Source organism: Erpetoichthys calabaricus, chromosome 15 (genome assembly GCF_900747795.2).
Source record: "Erpetoichthys calabaricus chromosome 15, fErpCal1.3, whole genome shotgun sequence".
In the NCBI taxonomy this organism is placed as follows: Eukaryota; Metazoa; Chordata; class Cladistia; order Polypteriformes; family Polypteridae; genus Erpetoichthys; species Erpetoichthys calabaricus.
Genome location: NC_041408.2, coordinates 14,099,206 through 14,122,160, shown reverse-complemented (window position 1 = coordinate 14,122,160; position 22,955 = coordinate 14,099,206). Strand labels below are relative to the sequence as shown.

Genomic DNA, 22,955 nt, shown 5'->3' with positions numbered 1-22,955 from the left:
CAAGAAATTAAAAGACCCATTGTCCGCAGAAATCCGCGAACCAGCAAAAAATCCGCAATATATTTATTTAAATATGCTTACATATAAAATCTGCGATAGAGTGAAGCCGCGAAAGGTGAAGCGCGATACAGCGAGGGATTACTGTGTGTGTGTATATATATATATATATATATATATATATATATATATATATATATATATATATGTATATGTATATATATATGTATATATGTATATGTATATACAGTGCATCCAGAAAGTATTCACAGTGCGTCACTTTTTCCACATTTTGTTATGTTACAGCCTTATTCCAAAATGGATTAAATTCATTTTTTTCCTCAGATTTCTACACACAACACCCCATAATGACAACGTGAAAAAAGTTTTACTTGAGGTTTTTGCAAATTTATTAAGAATAAAAAAAAATTGAGAAAGCACATGTACATAAGTATTCAGAGCCTTTGCCATGAAGCTCAAAATTGAGCTCAGGTGCATCCTGTTTCCTCTGATCATCCTTGAGATGTTTCTGCAGCTTCATTGGAGTCCACCTGTGGTAAATTCAGTTGACTGGACATGATTTGGAAAGGCACACACCTGTCTACATAAGGTCCCACAGTTGACAGTTCATGTCGGAGCACAAACCAAGCATGAAGTCAAAGGAATTATCTGTAGACCTCCGAGACAGGATTGTCTCGAGGCACAAATCTGGGGAAGGTTACAGAAAAATTTCTGCTGCTTTGAAGGTCCCAATGAGCACAGTGGCCTCCATCATCCGTAAGTGGAAGAAGTTCAAAACCATCAGGACTCTTCCTAGAGCTGGCCGGCCATCTAAACTGAGCGACCAGGGGAGAAGGGCCTTAGTCAGGGAGGTGACCAAGAACCCGATGGTCACTCTGTCAGAGCTCCAGATGTCCTCTGTGGAGAGAGGAGAACCTTCCAGAAGGACAATCATCTCTGCAGCAATCCACCAATCAAGGCTGTATGGTAGTGTGGCCAGACGGAAGCCACTCCTTAGTAAAAGGCACATGGCAGCCCACCTGGAGTTTGCCAAAAGGCACCTGAAGGACTCTCTGACCATGAGAGAGAAAATTCTCTGGTCTGATGAGACAAAGGTTGAACTCGTTGGTGTGAATGCCAGGCGTCATATTTGGAGGAAACCAGGCACCGCTCATCATCAGGCCAATACCATCTCTACAGTGAAGCATGGTGGTGGCAGCATTATGCTGTGGGGATGTTTTTCAGCGGCAGGGACTGGGAGACTAGTCAGGATAAAGGGAAAGATGACTGCAGCAATGTACAGAGACATCCTGGATGAAAACCTGCTCCAGAGCGCTCTTGACCTCAGACTGGGGTGACTGTTCATCTTTCAGCAGGACAACGACCCTAAGCACACAGCCAAGATATCAAAGGAGTGGCTTCAGGACAACTCTGTGAATGTCCTTGAGTGGCCCAGCCAGAGCCCAGACTTGAATCCGATAGAACATCTCTAGAGAGATCTTAAAATGGCTGTGCACCGACGCTTCCCATCCAACCTCATGGAGCTTGAGAGGTGCTGCAAAGAGGAATGGGCGAAACTGGCCAAGGATAGGTGTGCCAAGCTTGTGGCATCATATTCAAAACGACTTGAGGCTGTAATTACTGCCAAAGGGGCATCGACAAAGTATTGAGCAAAGGCTGTGAATACTTATGGACATGGGATTTCTTAGTTTTTTTTATTTTTATTTTTAATAAATCTGCAAAAACCTCAAGTGAACTTTTTTCATGCTGTCATTATGGGGTGTTGTGTGTAGAATTCTGAGGAAAAAAATGAATTTAATCCATTTTGGAATAAGGCTGTGCATATATATTATATAATTATATATAATGTAAATGAATATATATAGCAGATGTATGTATATGTACAATATGTATGAAACATGTCTGAAATATAACTGGCCAAGTATGACTTGGATTATAGTTTTGATAATAAGTGACTTGATATTTTTATTTTGAACTCATACTTATTTAACTAACATGTTAATTCAAAACAAGTGTCCTTAAATATTTTACTAAAATAGTCTCCCTAATTCATCTTTGTTGCTTTGGAATTTGCATTTTTTAACAAAAGACATTGTTTAAATTTGATATTTAAAGGGACAACTTTTGTTGAATATTTTAAATCTGTGTGTTACGTTTTGGTTGTAAATAAAGTGTTGAAACAATAAAATACTGTTAAGCATGTAAAACCAAGAAGATCATTTAAAATTTTGGAAGTGAAGAAAGCAGACTTCTTCGTGTACTGCCTGAATGACTCTGTCAATGTGTAATATGCGTGTTTTGGTCGAGTGAGACAACACAAGTCCAGCCATTAAATGTTAGGATGTCTACTTGGTCATCACGGTTTACTTTGAGTAGAAGTTAAACAAAAGTACAAGCGCTGTAAGGAGTGGGAGGCTGTAAGAATAAACGCAAAGCAAACGATAGCCAAATTCGAGGTTCAAAAATAGGATTGCTTTCTGGAACATCAGGTATGCAGGAGCTCCATCCTGTGGTGTACTGTGCTCAAAGAGTGTCACCGCCTCCTGTCGACCCCGTGATTTATAGGCAGGAGACCAGAAGAGGCGGACCCGGGTGCTCTCATTGGGCATCTTCTCAGCACTGTGGACGGGTGGTACCACATACTGTACTTTTAGAGGAGCCCCAAGAGTGAACCTCTGGTGATCCTTGCATGTGTGTATGGTGCAGTGGCTAGCACTTCTGCCTTTCAGCTTCTGGGCACTTATCTGTGAGAAGTTTACATGTTCTCCCTCATGTCAGTGTGAATGTCTTTATTACTGCACTTATTGCAACATGGCTGTATTGACAGGTGTGTGTGTAAGTCAGTGAAGCATTAGTTTGGGTGGCGCGCCTGGTGGGATAGGCTCTAGCTATCAGTGATGCTGTGACTCAAGAAATGGAGTTGCAGAATATGTGTGTATCTAGTATAATACACTAGCATCAAGAAGTTTGGAATTGCTCAGAAATGTTCAGTTTTTTTAAAGAAATGTTTATCTAGGTACAATTACATTGATTTAAAGATACAGCCAAACCTTTACTAATGTTGCAAATGGCTTTTACTTCTTTAAAATTACTGATTTATAATTTACTAGCCAAAGTACCTAGTGTTGCCTAAGTATATTTGTATAATAGATTTAAGGTTAAAAAAAAAAAAAAGTTTAAAATTTTAACCCTGTCAATGCTGGCTGAAGTGCAACCTCTCTGGTAGCCGTCAGTTTGTCTGCTTTTTCTGCGTGTAATTGAATCCCATATTTGCCTCCTTGTTGGATTGGAGCCATGAATACCATTTCTTTGTATTGGTTTGGTTTTGTCTGAGTTCACGAATAAATGTTTAATCACAGATTAATTAGCTGAATGGCTTAGTGAAAATGTAATCCATCTACAGTAGAGGGGCTGGGGGGAAATTGGGTTTATAGGTTTCCATGGTATTACAGAAGACAGTAGTAGTGGTGGTATTCGATAATGTTATAAAAATGATTCAAGGTTGATTTTAAAATAATAATGTCTTTGATCACATATTGAGTTGCAGCCTGTTTTATCTTGGTAGAGTAATATATATTGCTCTACTTTCCCCTATTGTATTATTAATATGTAGCCTTAGAATGCCTAATCTCACAGACTTACCACTGTTTATAAGGTACTAGCAAAATACCCGCGCTTTGCAGCAGAGAAGTAGTGTGTTAAAGAGGTTATGTAAACATATACTGTATATACATAAACATATATACTTATACACATATCTACATATATATATATATATATATATATATATATATATATATATATCTACATATATACATATCTACATGTAGCAAAATACCCGCGCTTCGCAGCGGAGAAGTAGTGTGTTAAAGAGGTTATGTAACCATATATATATACATATCTACATATACATATATATACATATACACATCCACATATACATATATATATATATACATATACAAATTTACATATCTACATATAGATGTAGATATAGATATCTATATATCTATATATATCTATATATCTATATCTATAGATATATCTATATCTATAGATATATCTATATCTATAGATTATCTATAGATATAGATATATATATAGATATATAGATATCCATATTACTAACCGAGAATGCTAAACCGGATGATGGACGCAGGCACATCCGGCCATGGGCCGTAGCTGCAAAAAGACGTACTGCGCAGGCGCAAAAAGAGTCCGCGAGAGTCGGCTGAGGAGCCGAGAAAGGCGGACAAAAGAGGGCGAGAGAGGCGGATGAGGGGCCGCGAGAGGCGCAGGCGCAAAAAGAGTCCGCGAGAGTCGGAGAAAGGCGGAGAAAAGAAGGCGACAAAGGCGGATGAGGGGCCGCGAGTGGCGGACAAGACCACAGAAAAAAGGAGTGAGCACATACAAAAAGGAGAAATGAGGCGCAAAGTCAAACGCAGGAAAAGCACGAAACACATTGCACACGAAACTAGACCCGAAAAAAAAAAAAGAGGCTCGCGCACAACAGCAAGGCACCCCCCCCCCCTACAGGCACCGGACGGGACACACACCAAGAGGGGGATTCAACAAGCCCATGGAACACAAAAAAAAGAACACAAAACCACCCCACAGACCCTACAAGCGAGGGACTGGACACACACAAAGAGGGGGATTCAACAAGACACAGGAACACAAAAAGAAAGAAGATGCTCGCGCAACAACAATCCTCAACAATCCCCCCCCCCCCCCCCACCCACATCCATAAGAAGTCACACCCAAAGCCACATATTCTAAAGTGAACGTCAGCACCTTCACACTAGACAGCATAGGTGTCAGCATTGGTGGATCTCCTTACAATAAAGCACTATTAACCGTTCAACTGCAGAAAAGGAAACATATTAACAGTGACTGCGACCCTCCTTATTACTTATCCATATTTCGGATGCTGAGAAAGAAACAAGTCATGAATACACGGTCACGGGTACAAAACGAAAAGGAAAGGATAACAGGAACAAACACACGAAAGAAACAACAAAATAGACGGCTATGCAGCATAGGTGGATCTCATTACAATAAGGCACTATTAACCGTTCAACCGCAGAAAAGTCTCCATATTAACAGTGAGTGCAATACTCCTTATTACTTATCCATATTTCTAAAAGAAAAAATGTCTCGACTCCAAAAACGCAAAGCTCAACTAAAGCTTCTAACTAACGATGTACCTAAAAGTAAAAACTTTATGAACTGCGTTAGATCCTACAATAGTTCATTTGCTTTTAGTAAATATCAGGCCACCAAAAGGCAATGGCCCATACTGCTTTCCCATATGTGCACAAATACTGCATCGCATTGGAACAGTGCACCCTGCAACAAATCAACAACGCAAATATGCACAAATCTACATCCTAGATCCACATTACGCAAACTATCAATCAAAGTGCTGCATCGCAACAGGCACGGATTCAAAACGAAACACCTCCCGTCTCAGACATACGTTAACGGCAAGGAAGGCTACAACGGGCGTCTCACACAGCACAGGCAAATCGATTACAGCTCCAAAACAACACGTCCCAAATACTACATATGCAACAACGCGCCTCTCAAACGGCACAAGCAAAACATACACCGGGAAAATTCATTCGGATTAATGAATGTCATTTGCAATCATTGTCATTCAGTTCACTTCCCTGAAGAAACAACTGGCAATACAAGTAATACATTTAGACGTTGTTGTCAAAAGGGTCAAATTAGACTGCCTTCTTTACATTCATATACTGAATATCTACAGAAGATTCTAACTGACGATGTACCTGAAAGTGAAATCTTTATCAACTGCATTAGATCCTACAAATCGGTATCCACTATGAACATTAACGGTGGCACTGCACGTGACATCCGTCTTCAAAAAATGTTGTTTATTGATGAATGTACAATGGCATGAAGTCACTTACTCAACACCATTCATAAACTTCTACAAACGTTTATGAATAATAATATTCGATTTGGAGGAAAGGTACTTTTATGAGGAGGAGATTTTAGACAGTGATTAGCTATTCTTCCAGATGCCATGCACTCAGCTATTGTTCAGTGCACCTTAAAATACGCAGACAATTGGCATTGCTTTCAAAAGATACAGTTAGTAAAAAAGATACGATGTCCAGAACCAGATCATAACAATTGCTTATTACAACTGAGAGATGGTACACTCACCAATACAGATGGACTTCAGCCACATATTATTACAATTCCTCAAGCCTTTATCTGCGACGACTTAGTTACAGAGAGATTTGGAACAGCAATCTCATTAGACCAAATGCCCCTTTTAACACAACGCACTATATTATGTCCAAAAAATATTAATGTGGAAAACATAAATACCCAAGTCATTCCATTACTTCCTGGAGAGAGACAACTCTTTCTAAGCTCTGACAAAGTTGACTCTGATCACGATAATGACCATCTTCATTGACCTTTCAACTTCTGACCTGGAATTACCTTTTACACTTAAACGGCGTGTACAAAGAAATTTTCCAATAAACCTTTACACTGTGCCACACACTTTATTGTTTGCTTTCTATTTGCATCATCTACACCGTCACACTATTCTTCCTCATTGACATTTTCTCTTGGAGAGGTTTTTTCATTTCATTGAAAATTAAAGTAGCAGCTGCCAAAATATGTAGCTTTCTTATTAATTTTTCAACATTGTGTAAAATAAATTTATAAAGTAACATAAAAGGTTTAAATACTGGTTATCCTTTTACAGTAAAATATTACTAAAGAGAAACAAAAAAAGTAAAATGGATATGTTCTTTTTCTTTAAGGAGATTAAATATTACTGAAGAAAGAAAAAAAAAAATAAAACAGCCAAATGGGGCTATGCATACAAACTTAAAAGGTTTAAATAAAACAGAAATATATATTTTATTTTTACTTGCTTAACTTGTGGAGGGTGTATCATGTAGCAAAGCCCTAACTTTTTTCGTGAAAGCCCGTTTCAGTCAATAAGTCTTAAAAAAAAGGTGTAAAGATATTGACACTAAGCTACGCAAACCCAGGAAGACATGGAATCGTTTAAATCAAGTATCATTACATCTTCCTTTCTTAAAGAGAAGTAAGGCAGTACTGATAAGCTTACATATTTGTATATAGACATACATACATATATATACATATATTTATATATATATATATATCCGAAGCCGTGCAAGCACACTCTTGAGAATGCAACATATAGTTGTACAGAAGAAAAGCAATCTTGCCTCAAATGAATGGCAACCTTTTGTAGGTCTATGAACTTAATTTAAACTTTAGGTTTACACGGTGCTTTCTTTCCGAAGTACCTGCACTCATGAATATGTCTGTATGTGTCAGTCGGTCAAATCCACGCGCTTCGCATCGGCGAAGTACCGCTTTTAAATTTTTATTAAGAAGAAAAGAAAACCTTTTTAAATTGAGGGAAAATATACTAACAACAGTTTGTTAAGGATCTGTTTTTTTGTGAAGCTGCCTTCACTCGAGTGATCACTTCAAGCTGACTTGTTGGCCAACTATAAGCGTTACCTGGTAGGTAACCACCCATACAATCAGATTGTGAATCAGACTACGAATGCCGTGAATGTAATTACCCCGATCTACATGTTGTCAAATAAACGAACCACACGCCGTGGCGCAATTTTAGGGGCTTCGCCTGTAGTGCTGACGTCCGAGGTTCGATTCCCGTAAGGGAGTGAAGTGAGTGGCTGGTTACCTACCAGGTAACGCTTATGGTTGGCCAGCAAGTGAGGTAACATCAGCCACAGTGCCTTCAGTTGTGAGAAGCAGATCATAGAATGGTTGAAAATAGTTTACTGCCAAATAATGCAACGAGTACGCGACACATCTTTCCCCCCCTTATTCTTGGCTCATCAGGCGTACACACTCACTGCACTCGCTTACGGTAATCGAACCTCGGACGTCCGCGCTAGAGGGGCTTCGCAGCGGTGAAGTATTGCTTTTAAATTTTAATTAAGAAGAAAAGAAAAACTCCGAGGTTCGATTCCCGTAAAGGAGTGAAGTGAGTGGCTGGTTACCTACCAGGTAACGCTTATGATTGGCCAGCAAGTGAGGTAACATCAGCCACGGTGCCTTCAGTTTTGAGAAGCAGATCATAGAATGGTTGAAAATAGTTTACTGTCAAATAATGCAAAGAATACGTGACACGTCTTTCCCCCTTATTCTTGGCTCATCAGGCGTACACACTCACTGCACACGCTTACGGTAATCGAACCTCGGACGTCAGTGCTAGAGGGGCTTTGCAGCGGTGAAGTATTGCTTTTAAATTTTAATTAAGAAGAAAAGAAAACCTTTTTAAATTAAGTCTTAAAAAGAGCTGTAACGATATTGACAATAAGCTACGCAAACCCACCAAGAAATGCAATCGTTTAAATCAAGGCGCGAGTCGAAAAACACCATCCCATAATATTAGTTAACGATTAACACATTTCTATATGTATTGTAAGCATACAATACAACTGATAATATGTTGCGCTTATTTATCTGGTGTAGCGACATTTTTGTGCGTTTAACGTCTGAAATCTAACGTGGTTTGTGCCGTTCAGAATGAAAACAGTTTGCATTTGCCTTTTTAATAAAAGGCGAGCTTTTAAGCCTGAGAAATCACCCCGTAAATGCACACGTTTAATTGCACATGTGTTAATATGTATGCTTACACAGTATTAAAAGACACTCAAAAATGAACGTCATTTACCTTTGTTCCCGCGTTTGACTCGTGCTGTAAATCTCTTCCTTGTTTTTAGTTCACGTGATTGCGTAGGAGGCGTGATGACGCGATACGTGACTCCGCCTCCTCCATTAGAGTATATGGACAAAAAACAGGGGGGGTGAGTAAACACTAAATTACATTGCTTTGCCTAAATTACAAATAAAGACATACAAAATATTTATCAAGTTATATGTAAAATCTCACATCACAACACAGCCGTATGATTGTCTGATTGGAAAAGGAGGCCATTGACGTTCTGTGTATGTATATTGCATGGCTGTATTCACTACTGCATTGCTTTTTGTGATTTCAACATGACAATTTAATAGTGCGCTCTGTTTATTTATTCATTTGTTTATTGAATTTTTGACAGCCTGTAGTATGGAGTGAATTTTTATTTATTTATTTATTTTTTAACACACATTATTTCTTCATTGTGTCTGTGTTCTGAAATTTGACTTACACTGGTTTGGTTTGAATGTTTTATGGAAGGAGTACTTTAGAAAGCCATTTTTAATAGTGGTGTGTCAGTTTGACTTAGAAGGAAGGAAATAAAATGTTGTCCAAGGACATTTTTAATGTTGTGCATTTCTTCTGAGGAAGTACAACATCGTTCGTAGTCTGTGAATTCTGTAATTAAAACAGTTTAAATCTCTATTATTTATATGCAGTGATGCAGTGTATGATTACACCTGACCTGACTCATCTGCTGTTACTGTTACAGAACAATGAATTTCTTTCTGTTTTAGGGAGGTTGCACTGTTTCTTCATTGGCATCTGCTGTACCCTTTCAGAGCCTTTTTGGAAAAGACTGAATAAAGCTACAGCTGAGAGTTTACTTTAGGTGCAAGTAGTAAATTTCAAGTATCCTCACAAGTTCCAAGTTTACTTGCTATATTACCTTTGCAAGCTGGTTACATATGTATATGTTTTATTTCTGACAGAAATTATTAGGTAAGGATTGAGAAAAAAGTATGGGTTTTAGTGCATTGCAGTCATTGCCCTCCCTGCCCAGTGATGTCCTGCCTTACTTTTTGTGATTGGGTTGGATGTACATTTTTGTGGGTGGCACGATGGCACAGTGGTAGCCCTGCTGCCTTGCAGGAAGGAGACCAGAGTTCACACCTCAAATCGTCCCTGCTTGGAGTTTGATGTTCTCTCCGTGTCTCCATGGGGTTCCTCCCACAGCCTCACGACATGCAGGTTAGGTGGATAGGCAATGGTAAACTGACTCTGGTTTGTGTATTGGACTGGTGCCCTGTACAGGGATTGTTCCTGACTTGTGCCTGATGCTTGCTTCAGCTCCACTGCAATTCTGCTCAGTGTAAGTCAGGTTAGAAAATGGAGGGAGGGAGGGATGGATATATTTTTTGATTTTTAGAGACTGTATAGATGGAATTGGAGAAAAATTTTACATTTGTCAGTTGCTGAGATCTATCTGTCTTAATGGCCAGCTTTTCATAACATGTTCAGTATTTTACTTGAGTGTAGAATCTTCATTTGCCTGTCGCATCACTATGTTCTGCTTCCTTTGCAAAAGTGGTTCTTGCTGTCTCTGCATATGCTATTGACTTCAGAGCGCTATTAACCACATCGAAAACGCAAAGTTCTGTACTCATCATTTTAACTCACTGCCTGGCTTTATTCCTTCATTTATCAAGTAATGGTTAAATTGCACAAGCTACGTAATACATTTATTTGCCCTTTACAATGTCTTTAGGATTATTTTTCCAAAAGGGACTTACAATTTACAATATTTTCTGTAAAATCTAAGATCTGTATTAGAGGTGTAAACGCTAGGGCTGGGTATTGACACTGTTTTCATGAATCAGTTCATTTCCAATTCACAAGGTCCCAAATCGATTTGATTTCTGATTTGATCTGATTCAGTATCAGTTTCATTGATGGTGTTTTATTTACAATACAAATTTGGCTTGGATAGGAAAGGCTTCTCGGAGAACTAATTGTAAATTGTACAAGGAACACTATATACATATAACCTGGTATGTCTATTATAAAAAAAAAAAAAAAAAAAAAAAAAATCTTGGCAGGGAGACAAGACGTGATCTTCTCGGAAGACACTTTAACACCTTGCGAGAGAAGGCAGTGAGACAGAAGGACAGCTGCTGTACAGGCTTTTAAATGATCGACTTGCAGTGCGACAAGCAGAACACGCACCACGGCAGCAAGGGAACAAAGCCAGCAGCTGATCCGTCCGCATCCCCTTAGCGTGCGTTCAGCCCCCAATTCACAATGCGAGTGGGAGAGATGCGAAGTGGCAGGAGAATAGCGCGCCTCCGGGTGGGGTGAGCGAAGCAAATGAGACCTGATCATCTCGGACACTTTGACGACACGCAAGACTAGGCTTTACAACCTTAGGGAGCAAGACCCGTGAGATGGTGACTATTGCATATCACGCTCTACTTACAAACAATTTAAAACAAGTCCACTGACATCTAACCTAGCAGTTGTTGGAATGGTTTTGGCAGACACACTTCATGTGCTCCCAGCTCTTAAAACAATGACAAGCGATAAGCAGAACACGCAGCTCGCCAGCAGCTGCTACAGCAAGCCAGCAGATGATCCGAGCGCATCTCCTTAATGTGTGTTCAGCCCTTACCCCTTCACAATGCAAGTGGCAGAGATTTGAAGTGGCAAAAGGACAGCTGCTGTACAGGCTTTTAAATGATTGACGCAAAGCGTGACAAGCAGAACACGCAGCTCGCCAGCAGCAGCAGAAGTTCTACATTTTTTTTTCAAAACAGCTGATCCGACCGTATCTCCTTAGCGTGTGTTCAGCTCTCCCCCCACCCTTCACAACGTGAGCAGCGTTATATGTCCCATGAGAATGACATTTAACTACGCCCGGGGCAGGAAATAAAGGACAAATATTGTTTTTACAAAAGATTTAAAGTAAAAGTGAAAATAATGCATATGTAACAGTTCCCATAAAAATAACAATCTCTTTAAATTGTTTATCCAGTAAACCAAACCCGGGGGTGGGCAAGCAAAGCGAGCAGGGGGCAGAGCCCCCTAGTTGTTTAAAAAAAAAAAAAAAAAAAAAATATTAATGTATGTGTTAAGAATTGAGTCCAGTGCAGCTGTATTAGTAAACTTTTTATTTAACGTGGGTTGGAATACTTACTAAATAAAATAGTGAAATGACTAAGATACAAACAGCCATATATTAAAATGTGAACAACCAACAATCAGAAACTGAGATAAGTATCTTCTTTGAAAATAGTGTAAGAAAAACAGTCATGTAAACAATCTTGTAAAACTTCCAAAGTGAACACTGTATACTGTGAAGTCCATGACACTAAATCACTTCATGACTACTATCTCACTTCTCTGCTACTGTACGATTTTTCTGCAAGGAGCTGATCTACATGTTGTGCAGTGATGCAGCTCCTTTACAGTAACAATATCACCAGTGGTTGAGAAAACCCTCTCAGAAGGGACACTGGTCCCTGGGATACAAAGATACCGCTTTGCTGGACGAGCCAGAAGGGGATAATTACCTGCATGCACCCTCCAACAGGGCGGTGGATTTTCAGAGAGTGGAATAAGTTGTACTTTCCAGTATCTGTTCACTTCTTCCTCAAAGACAATATATAGCAACACATTCAGTGGGGTTAGAGTTGACTAAGTCAGTATGATCGGGGGGGGGGGGGGGGGGGGGTTGTACAGTTTAATTATTGTGTACATGTCCTTCTTAAGTTGGCATATGCTGGATTTATGTCCAAGTGTCTGTTGCCTTTGATTCTTGTAAGTCTAAGCATTATCCTCTGATGAAGACCCCTGATAGGGGTTGAAAGCTCAGGAATGAAACTATTTTATGATACGTGATTTGTTTTTTCTCCCTTCGTGGATCTCCAACTGCAAATATATATACACACACACACACACAGAGTTGATATAAAATCCATCATCTGTCTCTCCGTTTGTCCGCTTTTCACAAGAGAACTACTTAACGGATTTAGATTGGATTTTTTTCTATAATTTGCTTGAACATTCCAGTTGATTTTGCGACTTCTGTCATTGCGCTAAGTATCATAGTTCGCTTGCAGTAACGATTTTTTGTTTGAATCCGAGAGAGATGCTGCAGGGCGAGGGGAGGGGGAAGCGTGATGTTAGGAGTGGGGAGCCAGGCAGGGCCCTCATCACTGTCCTGTTTCACTATTACGTGGGTGGAGCCGCAGGGGACGGCTAGTATCTTATAAAAGATTATATTGTTGTTCTATATTCAACTATTATTACATAACTAAAAACTATTATTCTGTAATAGTATTATTACAAAACTTAAACCTATTACCCTATATTAAACTATTATTAAATAACTTAAAACTATTATACTGTATTATACTATTATTATTGTATTATATTACACTATTGCAAAAAAAAACTTGCATACACAATTAAATGCACATGCGCACACCTTAAGTAAGCATACATTAAATTAAAGTTGCTGTATATGGCAGTCTTGAGGACAACAATCACTGTGGAGTCGTGTGGGACACTGTCCATCAATTTTAACTTATATCTGGATGAGATATTGGGACAGCTTAGCTTGATGGCCAGATGATTTCCTTCTGTTTGTTCACAAATACAGTATGTCACATTAGATCATGTTCCACAATAAATAAATGAACAAGTATAATGTTTTTGTCATTGTTTAAGTGGGTTCTCTTTATCTAGTTTTAGAATGCAAAAATCTGATCACATGTTTAGTCATATTTATGCAGAAATAGACAAACTTTTAACGAGATCACAAACTTTTTAGCACCTTTGCACGTTTCAGTTTAATGTTTGCAGGGTTACATGTTTTTCACAGTGAGTTCAGTCCGATCTTTTCATTAGTTGTAGACAAACATATATTGAGAAGAGTAGGAAGAAGAAATCCTACTCACTGTGAAACCCCTGCTTTCTCCATACTCTGATTACTGTTTGCTGGCAAGACATTTGTATTACATTTTCCAAATATCTGTGGCCACTTGACACAAGTAAACGTGGAGTAAGCTTAGTAGGACAGATTATTTCCTAGTGGTCATGTCAGGTCGTCTTGTGATTTGATGGTTTCTAGTATTGTGACTCAAACTTGCCTGAGCTGCCTCGAAAGCTTGCGTATTGTAATCTGTTCAGTTAGCCAATAAAGGGGGTCATTTTTGCCTCACTTATCATTGCATCAAAAATAGTTCCAATTTTCAAAAAGTTTCTTACAAATGCTGTTCTTTTTAAATCACACTCACTTTAATACTTTTTTATATGATAAACTCTGTTGTATTTCCATAGATTACAAAGCCTTCTTCTGCCTCTACTTTATTTTTTCAGTTTTCATATGTAAAGAATTTTCTAATCTCCCTCTAAGTACAGCGAATATTAAGAGTTTGAAATGATTTGGATTAAAAACTTATATTTCTTAAATTAAATTGTTGCTTGTTAGAGAAATTCCTAAAAAATATGAGCTAGCAGACATTGGCATGTTATGTAAAAAAAAAAAAAAGGTAATCAAGCTGATCCTAATAAGAATAAGCCAGGAAGCTTAATATGCTCACTTGGCAAATTAATGGAAGCAATTAAAGACAAAAACTGAGCAACACATCTCATATATGGATACCACATAGGCTTAGATAAGCGAAATTGTGCTTTATAAACATGCTAGAATTTTACAAGCAAGTAGTTAGCAGATTTTGGTTACATGGGACACATACAATGTTATTTTTTTTATTTTTAACAGTTTTTAATACAATTTGGCGGGAGACTAAAGTGATCAAAGTAAAATATTCAGAATTCAAATGCATGGAACAAAACTTTTTAGATAGATAGATAGATAGATACTTTATTAATCCCAATCAGGAAATTCACATACTCAAGCAGCAGCATACTGATAAAGAACAATATTAAATTAAAGAGTGATAACAATGCTGATAACGATGCTGATAACAATGCAGTTATACAGACAGACAATAACCTTGTATAATTTTAACGTTTACCCCCCCGGGTGGAATTGAAGAGTCGCATGGTGTGGGGGAGGAACGATCTCCTCAGTCTGTCAGTGGAGCAGGACGGTGACAGCAGTCTATCGCTGAAGCTGCTCCTCTGTCTGGAGATGATCCTGTTTAGTGGATGCAGTGGATTCTCCATGATTGACAGGAGCCTGCTCAGTGCCCGTCGCTCTGCCACGGATGTCAGACTGTCCAGCTCCGTGCCTACAATAGAGCCTGCCTTCCTCACCAGTTTGTCCAGGCGTGAGGTGTCCCTCTTCTTTATGCTGCCTCCCCAGCACACCACCGCATAGAAGAGGGCACTCGCCACAACCATCTGATAGAACATCTGCAGCATCTTATTGCAGATGTTGAAGGTCGCCAGCCTTCTAAGGAAGTATAGTCGGCTCTGTCCTTTCTTACACAGAGCATCAGTATTGGCAGTTCAGTCCAATTTATCATCCATCTTATCATTTCTCATTTTATGCATATGAGAGACATTATCTGGAATAACGTGCAGTTTTGGTATCCATAACACACACAGACACACCATCACTAGAGGAGGTCCAGAGAATAATGATTTAAGTAGACAGCATGTAGAAGCCGTTTAAAAAGCAAAGAAAGCTTTAGGAGTGACCAAAATGAAGGGATTGAAAGCAGTAACTTATTCAAGTGGAGTTCTGCAGCAAAAACACAGTGTCACAGATGGAGTGTTTTAGGTTAAATGAGTGTCATACTAACATTTTAACTTGATCCACAATAGATCTTTGGAATAAGGTGCTAAGCAGCATTGTAGGTTTGGGAACTATCAAACCTTTACGTTTTTGGGGAAAGAGCTGGCTTGACAATCTCTGTCCATCTCCGCCTGGGCGGAATAGTCTGCTGTCATCAGATGCCGCCTTGTACATTCCCATGAATTTTGTATGACGTAACAGCAGACCGGGAACATCTAAAAATGTTGCAAGTTAGTCTATAAAGCTTTTAATACTAAGAATGGAGAAATTAACAGTTACACAAGAATATTGGACAGCTTTCATTTACTGCTTGTGCAAGTTGTACAAGGCTGTAATTTTGAAGGGGTAAACAAATTTTGTCCCCTTAGTGAGCTTAATAGAATTAAAGGGGCAGTTAAGGTCAATTGCTTGCAACAATTAATGATTTAGGCAAGATCTGCTTTATTAAATCAAGCCTGCATGTGGCTACCATCAAGTTTTTTGTACAATAGGTTGTAGAGGAACATCCTGCCATGATAAAAAAAATATTTCCTGAAATACACTCACATACTGCATATACTGTACATTATCAAATCTGCTTAATCAAGCTGAGCGGTCAGTTTGAATGATAAAAGTAATCAGTTCAAGGCAGAAAACTGCTGCAGACCACACACCTGTTCACCACAATGCCCACTCACTATACACCCACACTCCCACAGGACCAATTTGAAATCCTGTCTTTGAGGTGGAAAACCAGAGTACCCAGAGGGAAATTCAAGAAGACCCGGTGAGAACATGCAGAGACCATACACTCGGTGGCAGGACGTGGAATTGAAACCCAGCACACTCGAGAGGGCAGTGAGGTGCTATCCTTGAGTGCTTAAGGAAGCTAATGAGTGCCCGCATAAACCCTTGGTGCACATTTTTCAAGAATCTTTGCACATTGGGAAACTTCTTGAAGACTGGAAGCTAGAAAATTATTTTTTTGTATTAAAAAGACTGATTGGGCTGATCCAAGGAACTATAGATCAGTCACTTTAGCGAGTACCACAGGTAATTAATTTAATGGAAGGAATTATTAAGAAAGTCATCGAGCAGCCCATGTCTAGAACAGGCTTATTAGAAATAGCATGGATTCAGACAGGGAGGTCGTGTTTTACTAATATGATAGATTTCTATGAGGAAGCAACAAATGCAAACGATAATAGAGGTGCATGCGAGATTATTTTCTTCATTTATTTAGAAGGCTTTCGATAAGTTACCACATTAAAGATAAAAAGTGGCAATTCAAGGCATGTATGTAGGTGGGTACAAAATTGGCTCAAACATGGGAAATAAAAGGTTATGGTGAGGGGAATATTTTTTTAGAAATAGGTTATATTAAATGTGTTGGTCAGTGCTGGGTCTGCTGTTCTTTTAAATGTACATAAATAATCTAGACCAGGGGTCTCCAACTCCAGTCCTAGAGAGCTATTGTGGCTGCAGGTTTTCATTCTAAACCTTTTCTTAATTAGTGACCTGCTGATTTTGCTGCTAATTAACTCTTTGCCTTATTTTAATTGATGCACAACTTAAGACTCAGGCCCCTCAATTATTTCTTTTTTCCTTAATTAGCAACCAAACAATATTAATACACCAAATGAACCAACACATAAACAACAACCTGCGTCCATCACACAATAACTGAAATTAAAGAAAGGTGAAGGCATCTGTAATGTTGATCTGCTCAGGTCCACAACACATTTTGACAGCACTCTTAAAGAAAATCAACAGTTTTGGAAATGTCTGCCATGGCAGAATGACCTCCTTGGAATTAAATAACGGGTTTAATTAGCAACGAGAATTGGCTTCAAATTAAGAAACTGAATGAAGTGAAGTTGGTTGGAGTTTGAGGCCCATCTGTTGGCTCACATCACCTCAAATTTATGTTTAAGTGCCATTTAAGGAAAAAAGAATCAATTCAGCGGTCAGAGTCTCAAGAAAAGTCAAAAGAAATGGAAATAGTTAATTAGCAGCAGAAACTGGTCACTAATTAAGAAAAGAGATTGAAAACTTGCAGCCAAAGTAGCTCTCCAGGACCAGAGTTGGAGACCCTTGATCTAGACGAATATAATTAATAAGCTAGTTGTTTGACAATAATTGTAGAATCGGCTAAATTGTTATAGACTCAACATGTCAATAATAATAATAATAATACATTTTATGTATATAGCGCCTTTCCCATGCTCACAGCATTTCATAGAGTCTTAGAAAAAACAGCAGGGTATATGTAACATTGGATACAAATGTTTTCCTCAATAGAACAATGAAACAGATAACAAAGCATTAAATAGAATTAAGGACAATAAACCAGAGTAAAATACTAAATTCAATACTAAAAGAAAAACTTAACAAATAACCTAATTTGTGATATAACAGACACACAAATTATCCTGAGCACCTGGATAGAGGTAAACTGAAAGAAAGGGCAGAATGTTAAGTTAAAAGCCTTCCTAAATAGATGTTTTAAGTTGTTTTTTAAAAGAATGAATGAATGGAATCGGCTGATCTAATTAATTTTGGGATGTCATTCCAAAGTCTGGGTGCTATGGAGCTGAAGGCCCTGTCACCCACAGAGTGCAGGTTAGTGTGAGGCACAACCAGATTACCAGAATCAGAGGACCTTAGTAGGCGAACAGGAGCCTAGTGATTTAGAAGGTCACTGATGTAGTCCGGTGCAAGGCCATTTAAAGCTTTGTAGGTTATTAGTAGAATTTTATATTCAATCCTGTAAGACACAGGGAGCCAGTGAAGGCGAAGCAGGTTGGGTGTGATGTGCTCACTGTTGCTGGTTTGAGTAAGGACTCTTGCAGCAGAGTTTTGAATCAACTGGAGCTGTGATATAAGATTAGAAGGGGCACCTGCCAGCAGCGAGTTACAATAATCGATGCGGGATGTGATAAAAGCATGGACAGGTTTCTCAGCATTAGAAAAGGAGAGGAATGAGCGAACATGGGATATGTTACGGAGGTGAAGGTAACAAAGTTTCTTGATGTGGGTTTTGTGGGAGGAATCAAAAATGACACCAAGATTCCTTACATCAGAAGAAGCTCTGATGAGATCAACGTCAAGAGTGACTGAAAGGAGCTCATTTTCTTAAGTAGTGCTTTAGTGTCAATTTGCAGTTCAGTTTTGTTGCAATTTAATTTTAAAGAGTTCTGCTCCATCCAGGTTTTAATTTCACTGAGGCAGGTTGTGAGCTGAGAAAATTCTGATGAAGTTGCACTTTTGACATTGAAATAGAGTTGACTGTCATCTGCATAAAAATGATAAACCAGTCCATAGCTATGAATAATATGGCCAAGAGGAAGCATATAAATACAGAAGAGAAGAGGGCCGAGGACAGCGCCCTGAGGAGCAAATTGTGTGACTGGCGCTGAGCTGGATCTGCTGTTGCCAAGACTAACAAACTCTTGCTTATCAGTCAGATAGGACTTGAACCACTGGAGGGCAGTGCCAGAGATACCCAGCATGTTCTCCATTCTGGACAGTAGAATGTCATGTCTGACCTGAGTGCCAAATGCTGCACTGAGATCTTATAGAATTAATATGCTGGTTTGTCCAGAGTCTGCTGCCATAAGCAAATCATTGGTTACCCGAAGAGCAGTTTCACAGCTGTGCTGCACCCTGAAATCAGACTGAAAGGGTTCCATCAAATTATTAGAGGTTAATTAATTGATGAGCTTGGGAGGCTACAACACGCTCAAGAACCTTTGACAGAAAAGGTAAATGGGAAATAGGCCAAAAATTGCTAAGTTCGTCACCATCAAGAACAGACTTTTTTAACATGGGGGTTACAGAAGCGATTTTAAAAGTGGCTGGCACAAACCCAGTATCAAGGGATGTGTTTGTTATCATTATAACAGTTGGGATTATGGCATGAAGGCAGGATTTAAGAAGTGTGGTGGGGATGGGGTCCAGTACACAAGTAGTTGGCCTCTTCTTACAAAGCAGGGCATTAACAAATGCCGATGGGACTGGTGAGAACTTAGAGAAGGAGCTGAATGGAATGGGAAAACAGGGAAGGATATAAATGGATGATGGATTTATGTTAGTTGAATTATTTAGATCTTTAATTTTATTGCAGAAAAAATGGAGGAATTTTTCACAGACTTCAGTAGAGGAGGTAGTTGGGCCAGATGCTGGTTGAAGTAATTTATTAGCTACAGAGAACAAAACCCTTGGGTTTTCATGGCCACTTTCTATTATTCTGCCATAATGTGTGTTCTTGGCTGCTGTTAGTGCATCCCTGTAAGCCCTTTGATGGTCAGAGAAAGCCTGGATGTGAACAGTGAGGCCAGTCTTATGTGACATTCTCTCAAGGTGCCGGCCAGTTGCTTTCATAGATCATAGCTCTGAATTACACCATGGAGCTGAATGCTTAAAGGAAACCTCCTTATGTTTTAAAGGAGCGGTTTTATCAAGGGCCGAGTTATAGTGGTCAACAAGACTATCTAGTGTTGATGGAATAGGTGAAGACAGAAAAAGATCAGAAATGGATCCAGCAAGAACAGAGGGACAGATATTTTTAATGTTTTGGAAAGAGGAGGTAAGAGGAGGGAGAGGTAATGAGACAGTGAAAAGCAATGCTTTATGGTCAGAGAGTCCCAAATCACTGCTGTAAGTGTTGCTGACAGATAATCCAGATGTGCAGATCAGATCCAATATATGACCACCAGAGTGGGTGGGAAAATCAACATGCTGCACCAAGTCAAAACAGTCCAGTAAGGACAGGAATTCATTTTACATGTAGTAATGTCAATATGGATGTTGTCTGACAAGGCTCTTTAAAATGAGCATTTTAAAAAGTAATAAAAGGAAAAGCTGAATTATGAAAGGTATTTAAAGGTCTTAACATTGAACATCAGGGATCTTAATTTTAAAAGTTAATAAGTCAGAATCAGATGCAAAATGCTACTTTTAGGGCATATGAGAAGTGTTTAGAAAAGCTGCCCTGAATACACTTGTAGATCAAAGTGCTGCAGAGTAGTGGGGTAGAAAGAGAGAGAAAAACACTGCATTTTAAAGGGGTTTGGCTATAAGGTATACTGATAAAGAGAACACGCATTCAAAACTCTGAAAACCCTGGTGATTGAAGTGACGTATAAAAGCAGATCTGTAAAATACTGCAGCTTTGCATTGTGAATCTGGAGTAACGAGGAGGAGGCGGTGGCACATTACCTGCATAGTGGGAGAGCGTTGGTTACGGCACTGCAGCCATGCGGCGTGATTTCTAGAGTGTGATCCGGCTCGCAGGACCCTCATTGCTGAGGACCCGAGTGGCTGGACCAGACCCTGGGAGTACACCCACGTAACACCTGGCTCCAGCAGATAGATGGCCATTTCCAAGGGGTGAGACTGGACCGCATGTCTGCCTGGGCGGGTTGCCAACTGGGATCCCGAGGTGTTTAGTCATGTGGTGGGTTCAGCAATGTGCTGTACCAGTACATGCTCCCCAACCAGACCCGACCTGTTTATGTAAAAAAATAGATCGATTCAGTGTTAAAAAAAAAAAAAAAAAAAGACCATTACTTTGTTTGTTCAATTTGGTAGTGTGCATAATTTAGCTTATACATTGATACATGTGCATGATGAAATAGTCATAAAAATAAACATGTATGTAAAGGCCAGCATATTTGAGAAGATGAAAGTTATGGTAAAGACCACGTGGATTGGTTGCATTTCCCATGTGTATGTACTATAAAACTTTGCTTAGATGTTTACCTTTGAATTGCCCTAAAATGAAAGAATGGCTTCACAGCATGTAGAGTGGCAGATTTTTTTAGACAAATATTACTAATATATTTCCTAATTTAATTAGTCATAGATAGCTTGCAGATTCTGACATTTTGCCATGATATTGTACTTTCTTCTGTTGTGTTTAGGTGGTCATAATTTTGATCCATTTTACTGATTGTTTCTGTAAAGGAGGTTTCTATCTTTGGTTAAAGCGTGTCCCAAATTATTTGTACTTTTAAAATGGAATTCTTTTAAAAATAAACATCCTGCAGTATTTATAACCTTATTGCTTAGTAATGTTTTTAAAAAGTGCTTACATTTAAATGTCCCTCTAACTTTTGTTGGTTTGTTCTTTCGTTTATTTTGAAAACCTGGAGCAGTTTCTATTCTGAGATACAGCCTGTTGGAGAATTGTTTCCTCATTAAGGGTAACATGCACATATGGACCCAAACTTTCTCTTTTATATTTTTCTAGTAAATAAATAATACTTCAAGGACTACAGTATGGTTGAAGCAGTCATCTACGTGCATTTGTGGCAGAGGCTGTGGATTAAAGACCCTGAGGGCTGCCACTGCTGACTCACTGCCCCTCCCTGAACAAGTCACTTAATTTGCCAGTGCTCACATTATGGAAATATGGAAACAGTTGTACCATTGTGATTTCTGTAAGTTGCTTTAAAAAGAGAATATTTGAATATTTAATAGATCTCAAGATCTTTACAGACCTGTCACAGTATGCCTACACACACTTTCAGTCTTCTTCCTTCTGGTCAGTCAAGACTCAGACTACCAGGTTTATTAACTGTGCACATCTAATTTTACTTTCGTATTGTGCTCTTCAGTGAGTGCAGATGCAGAGCACTGTGACACGTTCTTAGGTAATATGCAAATATACATTTTATAAAATACTAAATACAGAATATATATACATAAAGACTCAGATTTGTATAAACACATACAGTAGTTTGAAATTGGAAAGCAACAATATCTGTCTTGGTGACTGACGATGGGAGAAAAACAAAAATTAATTTCAGCAGCATCCCTGGAGAAAATTAACCTCTGGGGTGGTCCACAGTCACAGGCCTGGAGATGCCAGCAAGCTGACTACCTGCCCTCCTGCTGGGCATTCTTTAGTTAAGTGTGTACTGGGCTGTCCAATCTGATGGCAGAATCTTTCCATTTGATGATCTGATGACTGTTCCAAGGGGCAGGTGAACAGTTTGGCAGTAGAGCACAGTGGGTGTCACTGCTCTACTGCCAAGCTGTTCTCCTGCCCCTTGGAACAGTCATCAGATCATCAGAGGGATGCAAGTGGTTGGTGCAAGTGTGGCAACAAGATACTGAGGAGAGAAACGGAATGGAGGAGGGTTGGTGACAGTCCGTTTTTTGTGTATTATTTATATTTTTGAACAAATGGCTAACAAAGAAAGGTACACTCTGAGCAGCAGCTCTAGTCAGGGTACCAAACGTTGTGAGATGTTTGAACATAACAACCTGAGGCTATGGCTGAACGTGTTTGTGTTAAATTGTTTCTTGTGAGCCACTGAGAACAATGATTACTGTCGTCTGTGTGTTACATGTTTGCTTTATATAAGCTTTGTTTAAAACAATTCCGTGCATCTGAAGCTCTTATAGCGGTACAGTAAAGGATGTGAGTACGTCGTGTTCTCCTTTTGTCTCTCTGCTCTAAAACATGCTGTAGTTGTACAGTAA

General features: G+C 39.1%; 1 protein-coding gene across 1 annotated transcript in view; it reads left to right on the top strand.

Moving 5' to 3' along the window:
- The window catches only part of akt3a (v-akt murine thymoma viral oncogene homolog 3a), a 448,680-nt gene that overhangs the window by 65,792 nt on the left and 359,933 nt on the right, over window positions 1–22,955 (top strand). The gene's annotated exons all lie outside the window — the stretch shown is intronic.